The sequence below is a fragment of the Bubalus kerabau genome, chromosome 13, assembly GCF_029407905.1.
Source record: "Bubalus kerabau isolate K-KA32 ecotype Philippines breed swamp buffalo chromosome 13, PCC_UOA_SB_1v2, whole genome shotgun sequence".
In the NCBI taxonomy this organism is placed as follows: Eukaryota; Metazoa; Chordata; class Mammalia; order Artiodactyla; family Bovidae; genus Bubalus; species Bubalus kerabau.
In genome coordinates, this window is record NC_073636.1 from 38,475,078 (window position 1) to 38,492,487 (window position 17,410).

The following is a 17,410-nucleotide window of genomic DNA, read 5'->3' on the forward strand; positions in this document are numbered from 1 at the left end:
AGGTTATAAGAATCAGGTTACCCTTTCCACTTTGCCGGGAAGGATACTTTCAGCAATGTCTTAGCTATAAGTCCCAAGACTCTCCCTCATTGTCCCTCCTGGTCTCCAGGAACACAAGGCCAGCTGGAGAGGACTGGGTGGGCTGCTAGTGGGTCTCCAAGAGCCAGCCGACAATGGAAACCATCCCCCTTCAAGCAGATGTCAGCTTATTGCTTGCGTTTTGCACATGGGTAAAAGGACAGGCGAAACTCTGACAAACATCTGCATCTTGTCCTGACATTCTGACTCACTGCCCTTAAAAGAATCAAGGTACTGTCCAGCTCAGAGAGGAACTGTTCTTGATCTGAAGAAGACCCCAAAATAAGAATGCAAGGTCAATTCAAGGTTTTTCAGATGTAGTTGATGACAGGGTCTTACATGCCCTGAAATTTTAAAATACAAACCAGATAGGAAAAGAAAGGATCAAGGTTCTGATTCTGGGGACACATCTCATTTCCAAAACATGCCAAGCACACTCCAATCCAGAGGGCATTGAACCCCTCGTCTACAATCTTGTCACGTTGCCCCTGCATCTCATCCTGAGCTCGTCCATTTAAATGCACCTCCCTCAAAATACATCTCAGATCATCCTAATATATAAGTCCACCCAAGCAGTCTCTAAAACACATCCCTTTCATCATTTTAGTCTCTTCAGAGTCCATGCGCGTGCATGCATGTTAAGTTGCTTCCGACTCTTTGCAACCCCATGGACTGTAGCCTGGCTCTGTCTATGGGATTCTCCAAGCAAATACTGGAGTGCATTGCCATGCTCTCCTCCAGGGGATCCTCCCCACTCAGGACTGAACCCAGTTCTCTTATGTCTCCTGCATTGGCAGGCAGGCAGGTTCTTTACCACTAGCGCCAACTTCAGAGTCCTTACCACCCTCAAATTCTTTCTTATTTGCTCATCACCTGTCTCCCAATAAGAATGTCTCCAACAGTGTAGGCATAACTGGCTCCTTCTTCCCCTTCCCCAGTGTTTCCAGCAAGTGCCTAGCACATAGTAAGTGCTCAGTATGTGCTCAATGGATGAATAAATGAGTAAAAGTTCAACCTGAGATGTCTGCAAAATATCCAAGGAGCAATGTCAAATGAGAACTGTCTAAGGTCTACTGTACAGCACAGAGAACTATATTCATATCCTATGATAAACCATAATGGAAAAGAATATGAAAAAAAGGTGTATATGTATATAACTGAAGCACTTTGCTGTACCGCAGAAATTAACACAACATTGTACATCAACTGTACTTCAACTAAAATTAATTAATTTCTATAAGTATAGTTATGTTGAAATAAACTTTTCAAAAGCAAAAAAAAATTTATTTTAAAACACCAAGAGAATGAGCAAAAAAAAAAGAGCTGTTAAGTGTGGGCATCTTTAGAACAAATTCATTCTTCAAATCTATAGGGATCAGTGAACCACCTGAAGAAAGACTTAATGAAAGAAAGAGTCTGAGCTCCTAGGAACCCAGGCTTTCGAGGGTGAGTAGAGAAAGGGGAGAAAGTGAAGAAGAGCAAGAGGAGTCTGGTGAGGCAGAAGGAAAACCAGGAGAAGCCAGTGTTATGGAGGCTGAGAGACAAGAGGGTTTGGAGAGGAAGGAGTAGACGCCCGTGTGGAATGTGACCGCAGGGTGGGCAGCACGGAGGCGGCAAGGATCTGGGCGAGGCAGGTCCAGTGTGGCGATGGGCAGAAACCAGGCGGGAATAGACAGACGCATGAATGGGCCGGGGGAGGAGTGGAAGCCCAAGTGTCAGAGACTCTATGCGGAAGGTTGGTTGCTTCGATCGGTGGAAAAACTGGGTGTAGCTGTAGGCAGACATGGATCCAGGGAAGATCCTCTTCTGCTTAATATTTTATTGTGAAAACTGTCAAACCTGCAAAAAGTTGAAAGAAGAGTATAACACACATCTATCTCTTCACCCTTCACCTAAATTCATCATTTGTTAACATTCTGCCTCATTTACTACCCCTCCCCTTGACACACACACATAGTCATTTTGGGGTGCGGATACTCCTAAATACTGTAGTGTGCTTTTCCTAGGAACAAGACCATTCTCTTCCGTGAGCTCAATGCCACATCCCACTCAGAGAAACGGACCATTGAATCAATAATGTCATCCCACGCACAGACTGTGTGGACATGCTCCCAGCAACAGACACATTCTTTACACTTGCTTTCTTTTTTCCCATTCTGTAGCCAATCGGGGTTCACGCATTCCCTTTGGTTGCCACATATCTGTTCTCTCCTTTAATCAGAAACAGTCCTTGGTTTTTTTTGTTTGTCTTTCACGGCACTGACACGCTTGAAGGGTCCGGGTCGGTTGTCACGTAGCTCGTCCCAAATACTGGGGACTTTGTCTGATTGTTTCCTCATGACTGGACTCAGGTTAAACATTTTTTGGCAGGATTACCACATAGATGATGTGAGCTTCTCAAGGGAGATTTTAAAGATGGAAAAAAAAACACTCCTTGAATGATGTAAATGATTCAGTAGATCAGGGACGATGCTGGGGAGGGGCAGAATTGGAGCAATGAAGGAGGTCATGATGTCTTTAAATTTGCTGGGCTGGGGTGGGGGGGGTGGTTGTGTCATGGGGTCCCAGAATGCAGATTGAATGAATGGATAGGCACAAGCATTTGAGAAATTAAAAAAAACTATAATTAAAAAAAAAACAAACCTCTCAGAAAAATAGAAATAGAGAGGAACTGACTCAACCCTAACCCTAGCTGCTGAGCCAGCTAACAACTTCTGCACCCTCTTCAACTCTAAGGGTTTCCCTCCCTTTACTATTTCATGTGAGCTGGGATTCAGGAAGGAGCCGAGACTAATACCTGTGCTCAGTCTACCCTCAACTCAGAAGGCAGGCACTAGAATTTTACTCTCTGTTTGAACCTAAAACCCAAATTCTCTCCTTGACCGCTGGCCCCCTCACACAAGGCTTGTTTACAACCAGCCAGCCAGTCTTCTCCCAGCCTCTCAGGTTGCAACTGTGCCTTCTTTCTCACCAGTCTGCACCTGATTCTTACTGTTCATTTAATCACATCTCACTGCAGGGCAGAGTGGGTGGTTTATCCCTCTGTTAGGAGGTAGGGCAGAGTTTGGAAAATTCTAAGTGTAACCTGCCTGCCTTAGATCAACGTTGCCTCAGTTCAGTTTAGCTCAGTCGCTCAGTCGTGTTTGACTCTTTGCGACCCCATGGATTGCAGCACGCCAGGCCTGCCTGTCCATCACCAACTCCTGGAGTTTACTCAAACTCATGTCCATTGAGTCAGTGAGGCCATCCAATTATCTCATCTTCTGCCGTCCCCTTCTCAATCTTTCCCAGCATCTTTTCAAATGAGTTAGTTCTTCACATCAGGTGACCAAAGTATTGGAGTTTCAGCTTCAGCATCAGTCCTTCCAATGAATATTCAGGACTGATTTCCTTTAGGATTGACTGGTTGGATCTCCTTGCAGTCCAAGGGACTCTCAAGAGTCCTCTCCAACACCACAGTTCAGATGTCATATTTTTTACATTATGCAAGTAATATTTGGTTGTGTTCTTTTCATAAACATTAAGCCCTTATGAAAGATTCCCCCTTTACTCACCATTCCCAATACAGGCAGATCTTGGAGATACTGCAGGCTTGGTCCCAGACCACAGCAATAAAGCAAGTCACACAAATTCTTTTGGTTTCCCAGGGCACATAAAGATGTTCACACTGTCTTAAGTGTGTGATAGCATTATGTCCAAAAGACAATGTATATACCTTAATTATAAAGTACTTTCCTTTTCGCTCAGGCCTGTGATACCAGCAGGATGGGCAACTGTCGCAGCTTTGCACCGCCAGGAAGCTCCATAGCCACTGAGCAGTCTAGAAGTGGCATGATAAAACAGTACAAGAAAGCCCATGTGGGCACAGCACTGAAGGCCAACGCTTTTGGAGGCACTTCTCAGGCCAAGGGAATTGTGCTTGAAAAAGCAGGGGTTGAAACCAAACAGCCAGATTCTGCCATCAGGCAGTGTGCCAGGGTTCAGCTAATCAAGAATGGTAAAAAAGAAAAAAAAAATCACAGCTTTTGTACTCAATGATGGTTGCTTACATTTTATTGAGGAAAATGATGAAGTTCTGGTTGCTGCCTTTGGTCACAAAGGGCACGCTATTGGCGACATTCCTGGAGTCCACTTTAAGGTTATCAAAGTAGCCATGTATCTGTTTTGACCTTATACAAAGGTAAGAAGGAAAGACCAAACTCATACATTCTGATGATGAAAGCACAATAGTAATACATTTTCATATGCCAAAAAAAGTACTTTCCTTCCCACAAGCCACGTGGTACAGCCTCCCAAAAAAAGTTCTTTCTTGATAAAAAATGATAACCATCATCTGAGCCTTCAAGGAGTCATAATGTTTTGCAGTACTAACACTGAAGATCGCCACTCACAGATCACCATCACAAACACGATAATAATGAAAAATTCTGAAATATTGCAAGAATTACCCAAATGTGACACAGAGACACGAGGTGAGCAAATGCTGCTTAGAAAGCGGCACCAATAGACATGTTCAACATGGGGTTGGCACAAACGCTGAATTTGTAAAAAAAAACAAGCAATGCCTGCAAAGCACAGAAAAGTGACGTGCAACCAAACCAGGTGTCTGTACCAGACAGAAGTGTCTCCAGCCCCGTTTTTATACATTTTCACATGCATTCGCAAGCCCACAGGAAACATAAAGTGTTGTTTTATTGTGGGTTGTTTGCTTTTTTTTTTCCTGTTTTTTTTTTTTTTTTTTTACATTTAACACATAAGAACACTGCATCTTTTCAGTTCTGAATCTCAGCCACCTTTCTATGTTCAGTTCAGTTCAGTCGCTCAGTCGTGTCCGACTCTTTGCAACCCTGTGAATCGCAGCACGCCAGGCCTCCCTGTCCATCACCAACTCCCGGAGTTCACTCAGATTCACATCCATCGAGTCAGTGATGCCATCCAGCCATCTCATCCTCTGTCGTCCCCTTCTCCTCCTGCCCCCAATCCCTCCCAGCATCAGAGTCTTTTCCAATGAGTCAACTCTTCGCATGAGTTGGCCAAAGTACTGGAGTTTCAGCTTCAGCATCATTTCTTCCAAAGAAATCCCAGGGCAGATTTCCTTCAGAATGGACTGGTTTGGATCTCCTTGCAGTCCAAGGGACTCTCAAGAGTCTTCTCCAACACCACAGTTCAAAAGCATCAATTCTTTGGCGCTCAGCCTTCTTTACAGTCCAACTCTCACATCCATACATGACCACAGGAAAAACCATAGCCTTGACTAGACAGACCTTTGTTGGCAAAGTAATGTCTCTGCTTTTGAATATGCTATCTAGGTTGGCCATAACTTTCCTTCCAAGGAGCAAGCATCTTTTAATTTCATGGCTGCAGTCTTATAAATTTCTCATCTTTATTTTTTTACTCTTACCTGGATTTTATACTGTGGACATAACATGTTTATATAGTCATTCTTCAATTAATAAATATTTAGGTTCTTTCCTGTTTGTTTTGCAAGCAGCACAGCTGAGCATCACAGCACAGGGTCTGTGGTCGTGTGCCCCTGGCTGGGGGTAAACACTGAGAAACTTCTATAGCAATTTGGTAGAGTGATGCTATGTCAAATCTCACAATAAAAATCATGGGCTTGTATTTTGTAAGCCTTTGTGTTTTAAAAACTTTATTCCTCTAGCAATTCATTTCTACTGTAAGAGTAAAAATGTATTAGTTTGTGACAGGCTGGAAATAAAGGCTGGAGCTTGCTCAGGATCACGGAGAAGTAGTGCTTTTGTGACCAGCCTTACATACCCACGATGTCACGCTTCTGCAGATTCAAAGAAGTGATTCTCTTTGTTATAGGATGTGGACATTTTTGTATTATAATAGACTGTGTCAACTTGCCCCTCAAAGGGGCTAAGACAGCCTCCCCACCTCCACACACACACCAATCACTAGTATTTTCTTTTCTTTTTGCCACCCTGTGCAAGATCTTAGTTTCCCCACCACGGATGGAACCTGGGCCCTTGGCAGTAAGAGCACAGAGTCCTAACCACTGGACCACCAGAGAATTCCCACAGTTGAACTTTTAACTCACATGTTCCCAAAAACCAGGAAGGTGGAACTTCTTTTTACATGTTCATTGTCTCTTTCCGTTTCTTGGAGCCCAGGAAGTCAGCCAGGCCCTGGACTGTGACAACCCGTTTTTCACTTCGTCTGCTTTGAAGTCCTAGGTGGTCCCAGGAGGTGGGCCAAACCAGGATGATTCCCTCTTTGTGCAAGGAGGCAGGGTTGCACCCGGGGCCCACAACAAACCGCAGACAGCTGATGGCAGGGCCTAGGTCTCCCAGCCCAGAATTCTCACTCCAGACCCAGAAGGAAAGCCCAGGCCCAGGAGCTCAGCAGAACAGGCTGGGAACACAGGTGGGGCTCTGAGGAGTCAGAATAAGAAGCCAGAACTAACTCTAACCCTAAGCTTTGTCTCCCTTCCCCACGTACACCCCACCCCCTCCCCCCCCTCGGCCCAGGGATCACCGCCCTTTAGAAAGCCCTTGCCTTTGAACCCTTGCAACAAGGTCGACTTCTGAGGACACCCAAACTAAGGACCTTCCCAGCTCTCTCAGGAGTTGGTAAGATCAGGTGAAGCTTGTAAACAAAGGTTAAGGTTAACATCATGACCTCTCGGCACCTCCCCATGTGCCACACAAACGGAGCTCCTAGTCAGTGTGACTCCGGTGGCCTCCAGCTTTCAGACCCTAGGGGGCTCCCTGGGGGAACTCCAAGATAGAAGGGACAGGAACTGTGAAAGGCAGTCATTTTGGAGCTGATTTGGACTCTGCCTGGTTTGAACAGCTCCCCATACAAAAGTCACAACTTCCAACTCCACGTGGCGGGGATTCCTTCAAAGACACAGCTCTGCCAACACACCAGTCAACTAAGGAGTATGTTTTACGTATAGTCTAGCCCATAATGGATATCAAACAGGTGTGACCTTGCCCTCAAAGGCCCACAGAACCCAAGCAGAATATCTAAAAATTGGACAAGCGAGAAGAAAGGGCACCAAAATGCTGGGAAAACATAAGGAGCCAGAAAACATGGGGGCTGGTCCACAGGACACGGGAGTTCTGACGGCGCTCCTAGCAGCCAGGGTTGCAGGACTGGGAATAGAGTGAAAAATGATCGTATCAGATTATCACTCACAGAATAGAAGATCTCTAAGTCCATCTGGATAGAAATAGCTACCTGATTAAATAAGTCCATAGAGCAGAAGGAACAGCTTTCCTGCTGTGGAAATCTGATCGATACAATCTGATCAATACACAGAGAAGAAGGTGAGGAGGGAGGGGAAAACAGAGCAATGTTGAAGACAAGATCTGCTGGCTGATGGAGGCTAGAACCATAGAAAGTTTGAGGAGAAAAGGCACCTGAACAGTCTCCAGGAATCTCTCCTGAATTGTCTGTTCATGGGGCAGGGTGAGAAGTGACTCTGACCTCGCAGAGGGAAAGCCCCTTGGGACCACTTGACCAGAGAACCCAGTGTGTGCACACGTGTGCAAGCTCAGTTGTGTCCAACTCTTCTGCGACCCCATGGACTGTAGCCCACCAGGCTCCTCTGTCCATGGGATTCTCCAGGCAAGAATAGCGGACTGGTTAGCCATTCCCTTCTCCAGGGGATCTTCCAGACCCAGGGGATCGAACCCTCATTTCCTGCCTCTCCTGTACTGGCAGGTAGGTTCTTTAACCAGCTGACCCCAGAGAGCCAGGCATCGTTGCACAAGTCAACACCATGACCCTGTGGCCCAGAATCCCAGGCTCCATGTCTGCGGTGCCCTGACCAGGCTCAGGTCCTCCACCCAGCTGTGAGGACCCCACCAAGCCTGGGCTGAGGGGCCTTTGGCCAGGTGACCAGTCAACACACCTCGCAGGTCTTCAGGTCCCGACAGACAAGGAACAGCTTGGGAACCTTTGCCAACGGCAACACAGCAGAGACATAGTACAAGCAGATGCATGTGCAGGGTACTGGATGTATTCCTGGAACCAAGAAGGACTTTAGTGGAAAAGCTGGCGAGGTTCACGCAGGGTCTCAGCTTGGACTCAGGGTGTTAGTGTCAGTTTAACTTTGACTTGACCACTGGGCTACGTGTTTGTAAGTTTGGGGAGGCTGGTAGAGGAGGATGGGAAGCTTTCGGTACTGTCTTTGCAACTTTACTACCAGTAGTACTTCTTGAAATGTAGTTCAAGTAAATGAAAAGTGTTTTAAGAAGCAGCAAATGTCCAGTTTGCCATCAAAGTCCATCTTAGGAAAGGAACAATTGCCACACCTGTGTTGATGTGAGCAATGCTCAAAACTAGGGCAACGGACCTCAAAATATTCTGCTGTGTGTGGGAGGGAAGTAAGAGCCAAGGTCCCCAGGTTCCAAGGAGGCAAAAATGACAAGATCCCATCTGAACAGGATGACAGAGGATGAGATGGTTGGATGGCATCACTGACTCAAAGGACATGAGTTTGAGCAAGCTCCAGGAGATGGTGAAGGACAGGGAAGCCTGGTGTGCTGCAGTCCATGGGGTTGCAAAGAGTCAGACACAACTGAACAACACCAATATGAATAAATTTGGCAGAAAAAAATGTTCAGTGGCCTGAGGGCCAGTCACACACTAATCAATAGCATTCCCCAACTCTGGGGTCCCAGCTGGGGGTTCCCGGGCTTGTGTGCTGCACCCACCCAGGCCAGGAGCTGGTTTCCTAGAAAATCATGTGCAAATCTGTTTCAAGAGCACATCCTGTCCCCACAGACTCCATGTGGCTTGTTCAAGCTGGGATCAGGAGCCCTGCTGCAGCCAGGAGCATTTGGGGGACATTTGGGGGGAATGTGCCTGGGACCAGACTTGACACGTGGGGAGCCAGATGACCGGTTCGATGTGAAGTGACCTGGGAGAGCTATGCTAGGCCCAGCAGAGGCAGGGCTGTCCGGGGAGCCTGTTTGCAGAGAGGAGGGAAACCCCCAGGGCTGCCACGTCTGCTCAGCCCTTTAAGCAAATACTGGCCTGTTTGCAGCCAGGGGAGAAACAAATATTGATGGAGTGAGGAGCAGCACAAGGCCAGGAGGCTGAGGCCACAGAGGGAGCCTGGCCGAGGAAGAGTCCTTGGAAGGAGCCCCAAGATCCCCAGGCCACAGAGCTCCCCTCTGCAGGGCCCCAGAGGGGCCTTTACACATGTCGCCCTCACAGCTTTTTGGCTGAGATGCTGCTGAGGCACTTGGGATCAGTGGCCAGGACGGGAGCCACGCCAGGGGCTCGGGTGGTGGGCAGCGTTTGGCAAAGGCGTAGCACCAAAGGGCCGCCCAGGTCTGGAAGATCCCAGGTGAATCCAATCCTGCTGCAGCGGGTGCTTCATGGGTCCCGGGGGTGTCCATGGGGGGCAAGGAGCTTCTTGATATGGGTGCAGGGCTGTCATCAGAGGCCCCCCAGGGGCACTGGGTGAAAATGTACTTTCCTCCCCCGAGCCCTCCCACCCCCATACCCCTCCATTGACCCAGAGATGGAGCCTTGGACTGTGCATTTTTAGCACCTTTTCTGGTGAGTCTATGTCCATTCAGGTGTGAGGCCCATTAGACCCATTTCACAGACGAGTAAGTCGAGACCCAGAGCGGGAAGTGGGCGGGCACAGCTTCCTTTGGTTGCAAGTGTTGGGGGAGGGCAGCTAGGGAGGCTGGAGGGGCCAGGTGTCCTCTTCACCTCTCCCAGGCCCCAGGAGCAGCAAGCTTGCTTCCACTACTTTGGCCAGGAATGCCTTTCCCTCCCTCCACCAGGTTGTCCAGACCATCCCTCTGGCGAGGGGGTCTCACCCCTGCCTATAGGACCCCCACCTCCAGCCCAGGAAGGAGGCCCTGGGGGTGGGATGTCAGCAGGGGAGGGGGGAGTCACACTTGTGCAGAAGGAAAGCCTGCAAGACGATTGGGTGTCTCACCTCTCTGCCCTGCCCCTCAGTGACTTCACTTACTTTTCTGTAGTTTCTCCCTTAACATGTAATTTGGGGGAAATTAAACAATTTAAGAAACTTGGGGGACAAGAAGACGTTTTCACAAAAAAAGCACAAACTGTGACATTAAACCAGGCTGAGTTGGAGTCTCTGTGGCCATGTGGCCTTGGGTGGGTCACTCGGAGCCCTGGATGCTCACTTGCAACACAGGGGATTGTAGGAACTTGCAAACGTGGCCTTGATGTCTACAGCACCTCCATCAAAAAGCTGGGTCAAATAGCCCTCCCCTTGAATCTTATAAGTTAACAAAATATGTCAGAAGTGACAGTGCTGGGAGGGTGAGATGAATTGGGAGACTGGGATTAACATATACACTATTGATACTGTGTATTAATATAAAATAGATAATTAACAAGAACCTACTGTATAGCACAGGGAACTCTACTCTATGCTCTGTGGTGACCTAAATGGGAAGGAAATCCAAAAGGGAGGGGATATATGTATATGTATGACTGACTTACTTTGTTGTACAGTAGAAACTAACACCACGTTGTAAAAGCGATTATACTCCAATAGAAATTAATGAAAAAATAGAGTGCCAGTGTCGGTTCCGAGCCCAGACTCACTCTCCTGGAAGCTTGTCCAGGGCCCATGAACATAACCTGGGTGAGGCTTGCTGGGGGCCGGGACTCCACAGAGTCAAGACCACCCTTCCCAGGCACGGTCATTCTAAGCCCCCGCCCCCGCCGGCCTGGCAGCCATCCTTGGTACCAGAAATACTGCCTGGCTGGGTCTAGCCATTAAAAATCAAGAGCTTTTATTTTAAGCTACTATGTGCTCGAGTGGTTGTTACACAGCACTAGCTAACGGATACAGACTCTAAAAATGCCCCACTGGACAACCATCATCCTTGCTCCTTCTTTTTTTTACTTATTTTTTAATTGAAGGATAATTGCATTACAGAATTTTGCTGATTTCTGCCGGACATCAACAGGAATCAGCCATGGGTATATGTATGTCCCCTCCCTCTTGAATATCCTTGCTCTTTCTTTCCTTTTTCCTCCATCTGGACTCTCTTCCCAAACACTCACAGGCCTCTCTCATCACCTTCAGGCCTCTGATGAGTGAAGCTACCCTTGGCAATTTCATGTAAAATAACGGCTCCAGCCCTGCTCACCCTCCCAGTCATGTGTCTCAGCAAAGCAGCATCACAACACCTCTATGAACCTGCTCGTTTGTTTATTGTTGCTCTTGCCCCCATACTCACAGCAGAATAAAGTCCAGGAGGGCAAGGATGGTGTGTGTTTCATCCCCTGCTGTCCCTCGCGCCCAGCACGTGATTCAGGCTGTTGGTAGAGTGAGTGATGAGTTCTCCTCATGCTCCTGTGACTCCTGTTCATCAGGTTATAGACCAGCCTGGGTAGAGTCATTCTGGGCATCCCCTCCTCGGCCTGCCTCACTCCAGACATTCACTGCCCTGGTCTTTGCCTTTGAACGCTGATGCCTTTAGAGTGTGAATGGGTCTCCACATCGTCTAGTGGTCCTCTTTTGCTCCATCCACCATTGCAGACGTTTCCACCCCTGGGGACACTTCCACTCTTACTTTTCAGATGGGAAATCAGGGGCTGAGTGACTTGTCCAAGGAGATGGGGGTAATTGGAGGCATGTCTTGTCCAGTGCTCGGTCAGACCACTGGACAGAGGCGCCTCCTGCTTCCTGGCCCCGGGCCCCACAGGACCCCCAGCCGGGAGACTCCACCAGAACCCTTTCTCCTGCTCAAGGTTGCGCCTGACCTGCCCTCCCTGCAGTAGAAGCTCTGGCATCCCTGGAGCCTGAAGACACTGACCTCAGCTCAGACTTGTTTAGTGTGAAGCCAACAGCAGGGCTCTTGGACCTTGGCCTCAGGGCCCCTCTGCACTGAGACCTTCAGACACTAAGGGAGAGGGGCAAGGAGGGGGTGCCCTGCCACCTCCGGGCAGCTGCCTCCTGCCCCTCAACCTCCCTCTCGCCCCTGTGGGCCCCTTGAAGTAGATACTGGTCATTCAGGAGAGCTTGCATGCTCGGTCCTGTCTGACTCTTTGTGACCCCACAGGCTGTAGCCTGCCAGACTCCTCTGTAACTGGGGAGGAAAACCACCAAGTGCGAGTCTCTGGAGCTCCTGAGAGCACTCTCTTTCCTGGGGTTCAGGCTCTTCACACGATCAGGGCAGAGGGTGTGGCTCGGGAGTCCTGGCAAGGGGTGTGGAGGCCAGGGGGCCAGGGTCTGGGCCTGTGGACCCCCACCTCCAACCCACCCCACCATGGCTGAGGACCCCCAGCTCCTGCCCCTTTCTGGGTGGGTCCCTCCCTAGGGGAGCAGCTGGGCCCCGGGACAGAGGGCCCACTGTGTGTGCAGGGGCAGCAATGGGTGGCCTTGGTGGTTAGTGTTGATCCCAAGGTACCTGCAGTGCCCGGGGGGACAGAGACCAAAGAGTGGCTCCCAGGGGGTGGGGTGTCCACAGAGCAGGGCAGGGGGAGCGGAAGCCTCATGTGGTTGACTCGCCCCCTTCGGGTGAAGTGCTGGGTTGCCTCCCCCCCACCCCACACCCCCCGCCCCCAGCCAAAACCCACTAAATGGCCCCTGTGGGTATGCAGCTCCACAGTCCGGGGCCGGGGTCTAGGGGCTGCAGGGCCTGCCTGCCTGGCCAGAGAAAAGTCACAACCTGTCAACCTCTGGCTGCCCTCTGGACGCCTGAGATAGGAACCCAGGCAGAGATGGAATTCCTCAGATGGTATTTTTGTTATTGTTTAGTTGCTAAGTCGTGTTTGACTCTGCAACCCCACGGACTGCAGCACGCCAGGCTTCCCTGTCCTTCACTATCTCACACTCAATGAGGAGATGTAAGACATTCAATCCCTGGGTCAGGAAGATCCCCTGGAGAAGGGAATTGCTTTCCACTCCAGTATCCTTGCCTGGAGAATCCCATGGACAGAGGAGCCTGGCAGGCTGCAGTCCATAGGGCTGCAGAGTTGGGCACAACTGAGCATCTGAGCACCTTATTAAATGGCTCTAAACCAGTGGAACAAACAGCCCTAACTGGGAGTCTGCTGTGTGCATGGCCCTCAGCCAAGAGCCGATGGGGACAAATAAGGGGACAACATCACTTTCAAGAAGCACCTACTATGCACTGAGTACTGTGCTTCCAAAGCCTTTGCCTGGACCACCTCCCTCAGTCCTCACAGCTCCTCCAACTAGTTGGGACTATTACCCAGGACAAGACTGATGTTCCAACGCCCCTTAGGTACACACAGGGGGCCCCAAACCTCCCCATCTTAGCCCTCCTGTTGTGCTCAGAGCAACCCCCCAACCACTAGAGAACCCCACCCCCCCACCGACCCTGCCCTTGTCCCCATGCAAAAGTGCAGAGGTGTGAGCTTTGGGAGTGGCTGGTGGAGGGAGGCAGAAGCAAACCAACTGGGTGATGAGAAAGCATCAGAGTCCTCACCCCCAGGAGACACAGACCAGTCAGAGGAATGAGCCTGGGAAGAAAATGAGCAGAATTAAACCCCAACATGAGGCAGGGATGCAGGAGAGGGAACCACCCAGAGCCAGATGCTGGGCATCCGACTGCCATGCCCCTGCTCTCTTTACAGTCCCGTGACGATTCTACAAAGCGTCTGGAAAAGTATCTAGAACAGCACTAGGTGGACCACTGCCTCCCGCTCTACTCCAGACCGCTTGCTAACAGGTTCTCCCTCCCCTTGCAGGGCTCTGCACACAGCTGCAGACCACCCCCCTGCCCCCTAGAGAAGTCAGCCAGCTGGAAAAAGCAGCCCCTTCATTAAGGCAAGGAGGGGACTCCCACTGCAGTCCCCAGGTCCTGGGAAACTGCTGAGGAGATAAAATTAGAGGGAAGGGCAGTGAGCAGCTCACAGGGCAGGAGTGGGCGGTTCAGTCTCTCATCAAGCTGATTAGATGCGGTCTCAGCCCAGGCCCTGGGGAGATATAACCCACCTCCTAGGGGGTTGAGGGCTTCTTCGCCAAAACCCAGGGGGCCCCAGCCACAGCCTTCTGGACAGAGCCTGGCTTCTCACTCTAGGAGGAGGACCAAGCGTTCCCACAGGCACCCTTTGACCTATGTGTCCAGCTGAGATTCATGTTCCTCATCTGTAAAATGGGCCTAATGAGCACTTGGCTCATGATAATGACTGGATTCACCTAAACAAGGGGCTCTGATCCTGCCTCTACATCAGAACCAGGGGTGAGTGCTGTCCACTAACCCCCTACACTGGAATCAGAAACTTGGGGCTCGGCCCAGGCATCAGCAATTCTAACACATTTTGTTGTTTCGTATTTTTTTTAGGGGGGGTGGTAAGGTCGTGTAGGTCTAGGAGTCTAAGCCGCTGGACACCAGGGGAGTCCCCGGGCTTCAGCATTTTAAGTCTCCCACAGTAGCTCTGAGCCAGAGACCACCGCTCTGGACCACAATGAACCTTCCCATCCATCATACGGAAAGTCTTATTGGTCACCAGGGGTCTGGAGATCCCTTCATTCACCTGCCTGGCTCCCGGGCTGGGAGGGCTTCCAGGCTGGGCTCAGCTGGCCCCTCCTGCACGTGGCTTGGCTTCTCCCAGCATTGCAGCTCGAGAGACAGACAGACACTGGAAGAGACCAGAGGGAGCAGAGAGCAAGGCTTCCTCCTGTCCCTACGGGAAGGTTCCACCCACACCCACCCACAGTGCTGCTCTGTCCCATCCCATGGATTACAAGCATGTCACCAAAGCCAGCCTGGGTTCGTGGGGAAGGAGATCAGACTCCTGGGATGGGTGGTCCCATTATAGCACACGTGGGGTATGGACGCCTTGGGAGCAAACCACCTCAGGGCAGCATCTGCACATCAGGTGGGGATTTGCAGTTGAGGACTGGGCCTTTATGTCGCATCAGAAGGGTCTTTTGTAGACCAAGGTCATGATCAGACGTGGCCAGAGTGAACTCCGGCTGAAAGTGCTGGTGACACGGCCTCCTGACAACCCTGACCCCCGCCGCCCTCCTCAGCTTGCGCACGCTGGCCTGCCTGGGGCCCTGACTCTGTCCCAGCCCCGCTCTGTGGGACAAGCACTCTGCAGGCAGTGCGGACAGGTCCAGAGGACTGAAGACACGAACAAGAAACACTTGTGCAAGCCCCACAGGCTTCACAGCAGTTTCCTTCTGGAAAAATCCACCCAGACTTGCCACTTTCTGGGCCAGGGCAGCTTCCCAGAACGAATGGACTTCATCCATCACCTGCCTGTTCAGTGGCTGCGTCTCCCCTGGTCCTCAGGAGCCTCTTCCTGGGTTCTTCCTCCCATTCTTGCCCTGAAGTCCATGCCTGGCCACTTGCCTGCTAGAAACTGAAAAGGTTGATGATACAATCAACTGCCCAAAGCAGAGATGAGTGACTCACCCCCGAGTGACTCACTCAGCTGTCTGCAGGCACCTCCCTTCCCTGGCAGGCCAGGCCAGCGGGGAGCTGAGCATTCCATCACTAGGCCAGGAATTAGCATATTAGGCCTGAATCTGGGAAAAACTGGCCCTAGCCTAAACCTAGCAGGGCTTTAACTTGCTGCTCTGGAATCTCGCCTGGTCTTAGGTCTCAGAACAGGGAAGAGTCCCCTCTCGTGACCTTGCAGTGTGTTGTTCAGTCGAGTCATATCCAACTCTTTGCGACCCCAGGGACTGCAGCACGCCAAGTTTCAGATATACATCGTTCCCACCCCAGTCTTCAAACTACCAAAATGACAAGTCTGCGACATGAAGGTTAAAAAAGAAGGCCAGTCTTTCCTGACGCCCTCAAAACCTCTACCCCTTTGACTGATGCTAAAAACCCTTGTTAGGCTGAGGGTGCACCACATGAATTAATCCAAGAGCTGAAAGGCAGGTGTAGGATGAAGTGGCTGTAGGCTGGGATTACCGGCTCTCTTTTCCCAAGATGAAGATGACAGGTCTCAAGCTTTAAAAAGAGGTTTTGTAAAGCATGAAAGTTAAGACCCAATTAAAATTAAAATCCTCCTAAAATGGCTATGCTAAATCTTTTTAAGTGAAGCCTTTGCAGAATGGAGAGGAAGGCTGCTGGAACGGGGGTGGGGTGTGTGTAGCTCACTCTCACCGCCTCCATACTTGTCTGCAGGGGGTCCTGCCGTTTCTGGTGGGACTGACAGTCCAGACTAAAAGATGCACAAGTGTTCAGGCTTCAGGACTCCAAGGTTCAAGAGACCAAGCCCTGGATCATTTTCTGTAAAATACCAACCACCACATGCATAGGTAGAGGGGAAATTAAAAACATTCAGTAACTGACTTTCATGGGATGCAGTATGATTGAGGATTTCTTCTAGTAGTCAGAAATAAAGATTATAAACAGAAAGTGAACACCTTTTGAATGGCAACAAGCAATCACCTCGCTCTGCTTGAACATGCAGGGGTGCCTTCTGTCCGTGCTGAGGGGTGTGGGGACGGGGAGCCTGTCCTCTTGGCACCAGTTCATCTGGCCCCTGGGGAAGAGCCCAGGTTTGCAGAAAGGCAGTAATGGCTCCACTGACAGACATGGGGTGAGAGGCGATAGGACTAGAAATGCCCGCACCTACCCAGAACCCCATGGAGCTTCATGACCAGCAAGATGTTAGTGCCAAAGGTAAACACAAGCCCATTACCGTGAGGGGCACCTAGTTTAAAGCTCTGCTGCACTACAGACCTGGCTGGCTCAGAAGAGGAGCCCCTTAAGCCACTAAGCATGACCAGAACCTGGTCCCCAGCATCCTGGCCGCCTTTACCACACCCAGCAATGGCTGTCCAAACCAAGTGCCCCCTGTTAAGCCCTGAGGCAAGGTGGGCTGGCAGCCACAACTCCTGGGTCCAGGTGCAACCCCAGACACACCTGAGTGTTGGTTACCGGGCCGCCAGGTGAGCAGGACAGAGACACAGTTAGGAACCCAGACTGTTTAAATCAACAAGAGAGCAGGAACGACTTGTGTCCAGGCCTGTTTTTAGCTGCTTAACTAACTGGGAAGACAAGACTTCAACATCAGTTTAACATTTGCTCAAAACCAGTGTTTTACAACCCCCACACCAGTTACAACTGATTAAGACTGCTAAAAGCAGTGGGGTGGGTGAACTTTTTTACAGTCTCCAAGTGTATCTTTCAAATAATTATAAAAGATGTAATAAAACTTCAGAGGTGGAAATCTGGCGGACACCACCTCAAAGCTCAGTGACAGACGATGGGGCAGACGGACCCTTATGAACAGGCCTGTCCCATGAATGTGAGGATGAGAAGAGAGGCCAGGACAGCGCCAGGCAACTACCCCACCACCCCAAAGCTGGGCTGCAGCCCGGCGCACTGGGCCTGTTTCCCCCAGAATCACTCCACACACA

The 17,410-nt window shown here is 50.2% G+C and overlaps 1 pseudogene; it reads left to right on the plus strand.

Annotated features, from left to right (window-relative positions):
* Positions 1 to 1,725: 1,725 nt before the first annotated feature.
* LOC129625162 (40S ribosomal protein S23-like) lies at positions 1,726 to 4,308 on the plus strand (annotated as a pseudogene).
* The last annotated feature ends 13,102 nt before the right edge of the window (positions 4,309 to 17,410 follow it).